Source organism: Parus major, chromosome Z (assembly GCF_001522545.3).
Source record: "Parus major isolate Abel chromosome Z, Parus_major1.1, whole genome shotgun sequence".
NCBI lineage: Eukaryota > Metazoa > Chordata > Aves > Passeriformes > Paridae > Parus > Parus major.
The window spans coordinates 17,471,240-17,481,895 of NC_031799.1; the positions used below are offsets into that span (position 1 = coordinate 17,471,240).

Here is a 10,656-nt window from a genome sequence, read left to right on the forward strand (position 1 = left end):
CTCATGACTGGTTGTAGGCTGTTCCTGCCAGGGCAGATGCAGCTGGGCCTCCTCTTCCCTGGTGTGCAGGTGACTGGGGCAATGGGAGCCAATGACCACTGAACACATTTGGGGGTGATATCCAGCTGGGAAGGGCTGGGGAAAACTGGAGAGCTGGGCTGTGCAGGGGTGAAGGGATAGAGAGAGGAATGTTTGTTTTAATATTGTTGTGCTTTCTGTATTTATTAAACAAATAAAGATATCTCCTACCTGGTATATTTTTTTGTTTACCTCTCTGACTGGGAAATGTAACCTAAAAACATGATTTAGGTACAAGTGGCCATGTACCAACAATATACAACTCTCAAGTTCCAGTTACTGATTGAAAGATGACATAATACAATTGAAATATTTTAGCTCTGTGTTTGAATAACAAAGAGGAAAGTATTTCCTCTTGCAAGATATTTTAGGAGAGAAATTGTTTATTGTGAATTATTTGCTTGATTCTATATAAAATATTATGCCCATGTGGAATTTGGGATCATAAGGGAACAAGGAAATTAATACTTTCATCTACAATCAATTTCTGTTACTGGCAAAAGCCTGTGTGATTGAAAGGAACTTGGCGCAAGGAGAGCACTTAAAGAAAAATTTGCTTTATTAGAGTGACAAACTCTATCTTGTCCACCATGGTTTCACTATTCAATTCCACTAATTCTTGTGACATAGCATGAATGAAATGCCCGGTACTGGATGACTCTGACTTGCATAAGAACCATACTATGCACTAGAGAACAAAGAAGTCAAGAATAGAAGTATCCAACTTCCCAGACTCCATTCTTCTGTGCAGAATTGACTACAGGTGTAACAGGGAAGCATTTCTTACCTTTCTCAGACTATTTTAATGAAACACTTTCATTATATTGGTGTAACCATGTGCATGCATACTCTTTCTTATGATAAAACAGATTAATGTGGATTTCAGTGCTAAAACAATAATACTGTTCTAAAACAGCAATACTGGCACAGAGTGAATATTCTGTTAACTAAAAGGTGATTTGATTTTCAGTGTCACAATGTTTGGAATGTGATAGTGGATCCTATAGGAGATGAAACATGCTGTGGTCCCTGTAGAAAGTGACACATATTTCTGTTCATCCCCTAGGGTGCTGGGTTGCACTGATTTTGGTTGCAGAGTTCTCTGGACCTACCAGATACTCTGAGCACCACTCTTTGTGTGATTTAAATTTCTGCCCATGTTGGGATGAAGTGTGCTGGGCTAATGGAATTATCTTCAGTGAGCAGTTATTTCCCAGGTGAACATGTATGGTTTATAGTTATAAATTGCAGTGTAATTTTTCCTTATCAATCAGCAAGTTTTGGTAAATAACATGACTTTCCAAAAAGAAAGTTAAGGTCAGAGACATGTGTGACTTGGGGTTTCTTTTCCTCCTGGAGGCCAGTTCAGAATGTGGCAGCTGACTGACTCCCTGCGATTGCCTGGACCTGAAGGTAGAACCTCCACCTGCACCTGCTGACAGAGCAATTCCCAAGCAGGTCTGCTATGCTTAGCCACACTGCTGGTGAGTTTGTCAATCATGATTATGCTTATGTATATATGTTGCTTCTAAGCAATTTGGCCATTAAGAAAATTACTAGTAAGCTCACAGTAATTTATACAGTTGCATAATATTTCTCATCTACATAATGTAATTCATCTTTTTAAAAAAATATAATATTACTTTTTGCAATGAGGGAAATATATCAGCTGAAGTTGGCAGTGCAGAGCTACTGGTCAGAAGTTACAGCATTCAGAAGAAATCCAGAATTTTTTGGCTTTTTTTTCAAGTAAATATTTATTTGACCATTTCTAGCCAAGAGTAAAATGATAAAGGGTGTTTCTTCTTCCCAATCACACCTCTGATCTGATTTCCACAAAGGCTTCACCCTGCCCAGGAAGATGATTCTCCAAGTTAATTTTATTTGCTGAGAAAATTGTTCAGCAAAAAGTTTCTGTTGTCTGCCCTCATGGGTGAGGAGGAAGTGCTTTTTCATTTTTCCTGTTAAACTGATCTTATCCGGAATTTTGGAGATGAACTTGTGTTTCTGCTGATTTTCCACTAGAGACCTCCATCAGCCCAAATAACCAGTTGTTTTGTAGTTATGATTACTGGGCGTTGCTTGAACAGCTGAGGAGGACATGGCCTTGCCAGTTGGCCTCAGGGAAAAGGTGGAGTCCCAGGTCAAAGGAAAATGTTTCTGTGAACGTTTTTTTTTTTTCTCAGCGAAATTGAGGTTTATCCAAGCAGGTGTGTTGTGAGAATCTGAAGAGGAAGGAATTTTTATGCCTTGAAGCAATTGCACAGGGATGGCAAGAATGAGATAACCTAAAGTATATCTACCGTTTTCATAATGTGCTCTTGGAGAATTTGAAAGAAAGCTTCCTCCTGAAAAAAAATAGCCTGTGTACATCCAGCCATTTTACACTGATGAGTTTAAGTGCAAACACATTCAATTCCTGTAAACTGATGAATATAGACATAAGATTTCCAGTTTATAAGAATCACAGCAATAAGGGGGAGGCTGGTTTCCAGCAGCTGAGGTCAGAGCAGGAGAAGCCTGGACTTCTTGGATTGGTTTGCTGGCCTTCTTGTTTGACTTCAGGGCCAAAGTCACTGCTTGAATGAAGTCACTGATGAATAAAACCAGCCAAACCTGCAAGAGCTGTTATGTCTGGTTCAGGCATTAGCAAGTGATTTATCCCTTGAGTTTAAGCGCTTGGTTTCTTGGGTACACACTTGAACAGTTAGAATAGCTTTGTGCCTTTATTTTGGCGTGAATCTCATCCGCCCTATTATCAACACCAACACTTCCTGTGATTGAAATTACTTTTGTGACATTCTCAACAACACTAGCACTACCTTTAAATGTGTGATAATGAAACAAAACAGCAGTTATATTTTACGATCCTCAATTCTCTTGAGTGAAAGTAGCTAGGAAGCCAAAAGTACCTAAAATAAAATAACCCTATAAAGGTGTTAATACTTCACTTCTACAGTAATAGTTTAGTCTCAATAGTTTAGTCTCAGCAGTAGTGGTTTAAGTCTCAGCTTCTATCCTTGCAGCTGTGATTTCTGCTTGCTTGAAACAATTTTATATTTATTTTCCTAGGAGGTTAAAATATAGTTAAATTGGCAAACTATGGCTAAATCCTTTGATTTTGTTCTGTTTGTGTTTCTGGACAATATATACTCTTGCTCCAGGTAGACCTTGTTACAAAATGAATATTTGGGCTATTTTACATGGACTTCTGTTTCCTATAGATTTTTTTGGTAATGTGAAGCACCATTCTGGAGGAAACAAACCCCCAGAACTCTATTTTCCTTTTAGCTGCTGTAGTACAGTGTTAACTACCTGCATTATGCTGAATAGAGAATAAGGGTAAAGAGAGTGTTTATATTTAAATTTTATGCATGTCATTTGTTTAACTGTGGTTTCTGGTACTGTCTCCCTGCTGAAAGTCAAATATGTGTTTCAGTGCAGAAAAGACATGATTTCAGTGAGATGTTGGAACAGAGACTTCATTAACTTCATAAACTTGTAATACTCTTTTGGGCAGATTCTTATATAATCTATATTATTTAAAAATCTTTCATGGTTTACCAATCAGCAATTATTTTCTTAATGTGCTAGTGAACTTACCAGGTAAAGGTCACTCTTAGAAAGAGGAGAATCAGAAAAATATTTTTTTGCGTATGGCAACAAGCAAAATTATGACAACATGTTTGAAAACACAGTACAGATTTTCAGGGAGGCTCTTTCAAGCAATTTTAAACATCTGGGGGATGATGACATCCTTAAGCCAGATGTGCTAGGCTTGTACCTAAGTGAAAAAGCAAGTGGTATAACCCCTGTAAAAATACATTTCTGGTTTCATAAAGTTGTGAATGATAGTAAATGTGAGAAATCAGGTTGTTTTGGTTGAAGTCCAAATTTTTTGCTGTATTTCGCTTTAGAGGAAGGTGGTCTCTTGGCGTCTAGAATGTTTTCTGAGGGAATGAGTATACATGTTTCCATACAATTTGTAAACATTGGTTGCTCTCAAATTAGATTTCAAAAGAAGTCTTGCTTAAAAGACATATAGTAGCCTGAGGAAATAATTTGGTGGGCTTCTTGTCAAAGATATTTTGCCTTCTCTTGTCAGAAACTAAAACTTCTCATGAGGCTGTTTTAAACAAGGTTTAAACAAGCTTAAACACAGGGAATCCAGAAATCTGTGCCTTTCCATTAATAAGCAGGTACTTCCAATGCTCAGTTCCAATGCTGAGAACTGAGATGCTTGGTCTAGCACTGCCCTGTTATCGCTTCTCCTTGAGTCCTTTTGTGCTGTATAAAGGCCCTGATGCTCACATTGTCTTTCAAGAATGTCTTCGTGGGAGAGAACAGGCATCAGTTTGCTTAACATCGATTTTTGTGGGAGCTGGGGGTAATAACTGTGCGCCAGGAGAACTTTATCACCTCTGTGGGGCTGTTGATTTCAAAGAGTACGACATTCCTCTGCTTTGGGAATGAGTGCTGGCTTTGAGAGATACTCAGACATCAGCAGAAAAACAACAAAGGTATACAGTTGGTGTAAACTTTAAATTGCAAATCATTCTGACAGTCTACATCTAGTTTCTGGGAGAGATGAATATTAACCCCATGAATCATGACAGAAGTTTTGTAGAAAGAAAGATAGTCTCAGAAAGAAAGTCTCAGTAAAAGTGAATCAGGAGTGATACCGAAACATGGCTGACAAATTCCCTTGAAAGTATCAGCTGTTATTAAAATGCTTCAGTAAGTACTTTGTGTACTTACTGAAGTAAGTATGCATGGATATAATGTGTGTAGACGTGGGTGAGATATATTTCTTTTGAAACAAACACTACTATCCAGAAGGCAAAGGGGACTCTCATACATCTGAAGATCTTTCTTCCTCTTCTTTTTATGCTATTTTGTGTGGAAACCTCAGAAATTTCATAACTGCTGTGATGCAATTACACAAGGCAGGTGCCAGTATCATGGCCTGTTGGGTTTGCTAGGTTCAACAGCACACTTCATATTGCTTGAAATTTTGCTCTTATGTGTTTATAGGAGTGACCGAAGACATTTACTTCAAGTTATTTTGAAATCTGCAGCTGAGCTTAGCTTGGTGATACAGCTCGTGATAATAATAGGAAAAGGGATGTTTACTGTAGACTATCAACCCCATTCATCTTGGCCCAGAAGCTGCACAGGGTGCCAGCACTGCCACCAATTCACACAGCGGAGAGGGAAGCCCTGCCCACCCAGGCAGGTGGGCAGGCAGCCAGGAAGGTGGCCTTTGTCTTGGGGAGAGAGGTTGAGCTGGAAAAATCGCTTCAGCAGGCTGCACATAAAATAGACATTGTTTTTCTTAGAACTGGTGAATGCACTTAGGTAACCAAGTAATTTCAAAAGCATATGTAAAGCTCGAAGGAGCAGTGGAAGTGCTGTAAGAGGGTGTATTGTATGAGATCTAATCCTGCAAAATGTGGCCATGTTTTCTGGCAGACTCACTACTGATGGACATGCAAGTAAAATAAAACCTGGGGTGATGCAGTGCTTTTTGTTAGTACACATGGTGTCTGGCACAGCAGTAATGTCATTTTAACATCTGAGAAGTCAATGGCCAGCTACGCATTTTCAGCCCCCTAATATACTTTTCAAACTTCTTGCTTAGGTCTGGTGTTTACCACAGCTGGGGCCCTGGGATGCTTCTGGAGCTCCTGACTGCGTGAATGTACCCACGAATTATCAGCTCTGGGAGAGTTTTGGGCATGACACCCTCTCCAGCGTGATCCCTGGTCTGGCACCAAGTATAACCACAGTGTTAAGGCTAAAGGTTAAAATTTAATATAGACCTGGAGATTTCAGAACATCACTAAGCACCTTTCTTTCTCCTGGCTGACAACAAGGTAAGTGTTAGGGTGCTCAGATGAATATCTAAGCAGGTGAGGAGAGCAGTTCCACTGCCTATCCTGTGGGTGTTCAGCTGGCTGCTGGTGCCTAAAGGCTGCAGGCATGAGCAGCAAGAGCAAGCCTCTGCTGGAGGACCAGCTTGGGGAAAACGAGTTAAGCATGTCACCTGAAGGAGATGCATTCTAGGGACTGACTAATTGTACTTCTGGGGAAATTTTCTAATCTATACTATTAGCAGAGGGTTTAACCACCTCTATTTCCCCATTCTTTTCAGGCAAGGAAACAGTTAAATTATTGATTTGACCTCTCCAAAGACTTATGGGGTAGACATTTTTGCTGTATTGCAATTATGCATTCCTGCCTCTCTTCTGCTCAGTGACATTAAGAGTTAAAAAAACCCTCTCATTTTCTTTAATTTGCTTTTTAATGCCTGCTGATACTTTGCTCTGTGAAAAGAATAATTTCAAAGGCCTTGAGTTTTTAAAATCAGGATTCTCTAACTCTTCCTATGGAAAGTTCTTAAACTTTTCCTAGAGATAAATTTTTTATTTACTTGAGTAAGACTTTCATTTTTCAGTCTTGTTATGGTAATTTTGTAACTTGATAGCACATAAAAATACCATATATATACTAATCTGTGTAACTACAGAGATATTTTCTGAAAATCATGTTCTTAGGTTAACCCAAACTATCACAATATCCTACTCCTTCTAATAAACCTTACGTTTGTTTAAAATATGATAGCTAAATTTCTTTAAAATGCAAAAGTTTCTAGACTGAACCACGAATTCTAGTCATTAATAAATGTTTTCTAAGATGAAAATTAGATCACTTCTTTGCACAGATCTTAATGGAAGGCAATACAATATTTTAAATGAAAATGCAAATGGTTAGAACAAGAAATATGGGTTCTTTTATCACAGCTTAAGGCTATGTGATGAAAAATTATTACATTCCATTAATCTTTCTATATTTTTCAACATGCTTTTAAAGAATAGGTTTTAGTAATATGGATTTATTTTAAGCTTTGAAGAAAGATGATTTATACAATAGTGTGGCCATGCATTACTTTCAAAAAGTGATGTGGCTGTTGATTGCACCCGTCAGATTTATTCTTGTCCTTGTGTTTGACTTTATATTTTGAGTAATTTTTTAAAATGTGAATTCAAAAGAGTCCGTTTCTGTCCAAAAGCAAAATGTACTATTTACAGAAGAAATTGCATGCTTCTGGAAGTGTTAAGTCCTTTAAGTGTTTCAGCTGCACAAGCAGGAAAAACTTTAAAAGATGGAGAGGTCATGTCTAAGTAGTTTTTTCTTCTGGAGATAAAGTCCATCTCTATTTTCAGCAGATTTCTGATGTGCTTTGAAATGACAGGTTTTAAGTACTTTCTGTCACAATCTACCATTGTGACAAAATTTGGCTTCTGATACTAACTTTTTCTTGTGCTGTGGTGCTTTTCCTTTCAGGCTAAAACTTGGAGAAATAATTTTGTAGTTCTATATCCAAAAAATACTGTGTTCATATGAAGGAACTTTGGAAAGAAATACACTGTTTACTCATTTTCTGCTGAGAGATATCCCAGAATTGTCACTCTGGAGAATTGGACAAGTGAGAAATCAGAAAGTAAACATATTTTGTTTAACTGCTCCATTTGAATATTTATTTTCATCAGAATAAATGAAAAGGTAGAATGAAATGAGGAATGTTACCTACTAATTCATTTATTTAGCATTTTAAACTTTACAAGTTAAAAGTACTACTCTAGATCTACTCAAAAATATTGAGTAGTTTCCCATATTCCTATGAAACAATTATTTTAAAATATTTTTTTCCACACCAAGTCTGAACTCCATATTATGGGGTTTTTCCCTGCATTTTCCCCTATATCAACCCCTGAAGATTTTCTGACAATTCAGATACTAATTTTTGATTAATAAAAAAATATAATTTTCTTTTCATGAGGAAATTTGCTGAAGTTTTTCCGAAAGACATATTTGAAAATAACCATTCTGTGCACAACAGTGTACTTAGGATCAGTGATATCATTACCAGTTATGACTTAATTGAGGTTTGTATTTGAGTGGTAACTACTGACAATTTATCTGAAGATAACCTGGTATGGATTTTGTGCATTTGTCTTACTTTGCTGCCTCTGTAGGTCCGGAGTTTTTCACAGCATAATAGATTACTTCCTGGGAGAAGCTCCTTGCTGTTCTCTAGAGTGAAGAGCATCTTTTCATATTTTGCACCTAACTGTCTGCAATAACTTGGTGTGAGGATTTTGGAAAAGATTTTAGAAAACAAAATACATTATAAAATCAAGGATTCTTGGTGTTAATCCTTTTATTTCATAAAAAGTCTGGCAAAAGACAGAGCTGTGGTGCACAAGAGAACACTTTTAGAAACCTTGAAGCAACCATAAGAGATACTGATCAATTTTGCTTTATCTCTCTGTCTCCATCATGGCTAACACTTGAGATGCATATGGCTCAAGAAATTTCTTTGAAAAATGTTTAAGAACAAAAATCCAAGACTCATTGAGTTGAATGGGAGTTTGCTCATTCACCTCACTGTGGTATTTCCAGTGGTTTATAAATCTCCAGAGATGAATTCAGATAGAAACCCCTTGAGACTCTAAGAACAACATGTGAATTCAGCCGTGAAAGTGACTCTTTTCCAACTCCCATGCCTTCATGAAGTGGCTATCTTGAATATGCATGAATGCTGGCTTTGGGTCTGGGGACTCCTCCCATCCTCCTGACCACTGTGCAAAGCAGAGCTTTCTGCCCCAAAAGCAGGCCTGATGGCACTCATGTGTCTGAGGCTGCAGGTGTGCCAGAACACTGCTTATCTCCATGTATCCATCACAGCCAGAGTACAGGGGATGACTCAGGACTGCATGACCCAGGCAACTATATCCACAGAGGCTTTGGAATACCCTTTTGCTTGTACAACATGTGTGAAAGATGAAAATTAAGGAATTTTGGTATATCCAGATGGTGTATGTATGTTACTACAGGCATGTGCACATCAGAATAGTGCAGGAGAAGCAGCACAGTCTACAGACTACATCATTCTGCAGGTGTGAGGTCTGAGGTGATCAGCAGCATTAACGTGAGCAGGCAGCCCTCCCAGAGCCAGGTGAGATGCCCTGTCTGGTGTCTGAGAGCCTCAGAATATAAACAAGAGAAGTCATAGAACTCACAGAAGTGAGTTGCTAATTTTGTTGCCAAATTGCTCAGCATTGGTCTCTAATGTGTTTTTGAACCTGGAAGACCAGCTGTCAAGGAGATGGAGGAGCCATAAAGCAAAAACCACCATTGTTAGTAATTTGTATGTCATGCTGTGCTGTACATAAGAGCTGGATTTTAGGCTGTGTTATTCTAAGAGCATCTAGGATACCAAAGACATTGATGGTGCACATGTATTTGAAGGCCTCTTGGAAGAGCTTGCCAAAATGTTTTCATGAATGATCAAAGTCACAGATTGATGGATGTGCAGCAACACCCCACAGGGTCCTGTTGGAAAAAGACATTCCTTTGCCTGGAACACACAGAGCTTTTTTCTCACCTGATAATTTGGCCACTGAAATTTATACCTGTCTTTTGTCATTTAGAGATAATCCTGCCTTTCTGCTGCATCTGAAGCCAAAGCCAGCCAGGCAGACTCACTCACAGCAGCAGCAGTGGGGCTGATGATGCAGTGTGTCCTGCAGATTAAAGTCTGAGGAGATGCTTCTGCAGTCCTGTGCAACCAGACCTTGAACACACGTGATTTTCACAAATGGATATCACCCATAAACATTTCTGGCAGGGAGGGAAGGGAAATTACTGGTCTGTATGTGTTCCTATTTATTGTACCTCTGGTAATTCACATAATGTTTGCCTACCAGTGTTCATGGTGAGCTGTGGATTGGGATAAATTTTATAATGTGGTGCCTCAGCTTGCTACAGAGCTTGGAATTGCCTGTTGCTAATGCTGCCTGATATATTTTGTTCCCCATGAGTTGTACAGATTGTGCTTCCATAAAGTTTTGATGTTTCTTTTCTTCTGAATTAAGCATTGATTTATACATGGCTTTCTCTACTTCCTAGTTTGAGATGGTAGACTGTTGATTATTTCTGTTATAAACATTTCAATAAAATCTTTCTATGTGTTGGCATTTCCCCCTCAGCTGGGTTAGCAGTCATAAAATTGTTATCCAGCACAGAACACTATAAAATTACAAATCTCTACAATGTAATACTTAACATGCTCATGATTGGAGCTGCCAAGTGCTAACAATAAGTGGGAGTTTTGGTCACTTTTATAATTCGGAACAGTGTAGAAACAAATATCAGCATGCACATGAAAACTAGCTGGGTTAGTAAAAGGGTATTTGGGTGTTAGCTACAATTTGAAGGACAGGAGAAGGTATAATCTAGTACCAGTGACAGAGACCTGCAGCTTGTGTTCTCCTTCCTGATCCTTTTTCTGCCTCTGCCTGTGCAGGCAGCAGCATATGTGAGGGGAACAATTTGCCTGGACCCTTTGATCTCCAGAGCTGTTTGCAACCACTTCCATATCTTTCTCTGTCTGCAGGTTGTTCTCGCTTTCAGTGCAAATGGAAAAGAAGGAAAAAAAGGAAAAGAAGGAGACTCGGTACCTTTGACTAAATATTTAGAGAGAAACTTGTAAGATAAAAGCACATACAATCT

The 10,656-nt window shown here is 38.5% G+C and overlaps 1 long non-coding RNA gene across 1 annotated transcript; it reads left to right on the forward strand.

Moving 5' to 3' along the window:
• The first annotated feature begins 1,441 nt into the window (after nt 1-1,441).
• LOC107198501 lies at nt 1,442-10,384 on the forward strand. Its single transcript, XR_004500520.1, has 3 exons — nt 1,442-1,562; nt 5,720-5,954; nt 9,576-10,384. It is a non-coding gene; the product is annotated as an uncharacterized LOC107198501 (long non-coding RNA).
• Nucleotides 10,385-10,656: the final 272 nt, after the last annotated feature.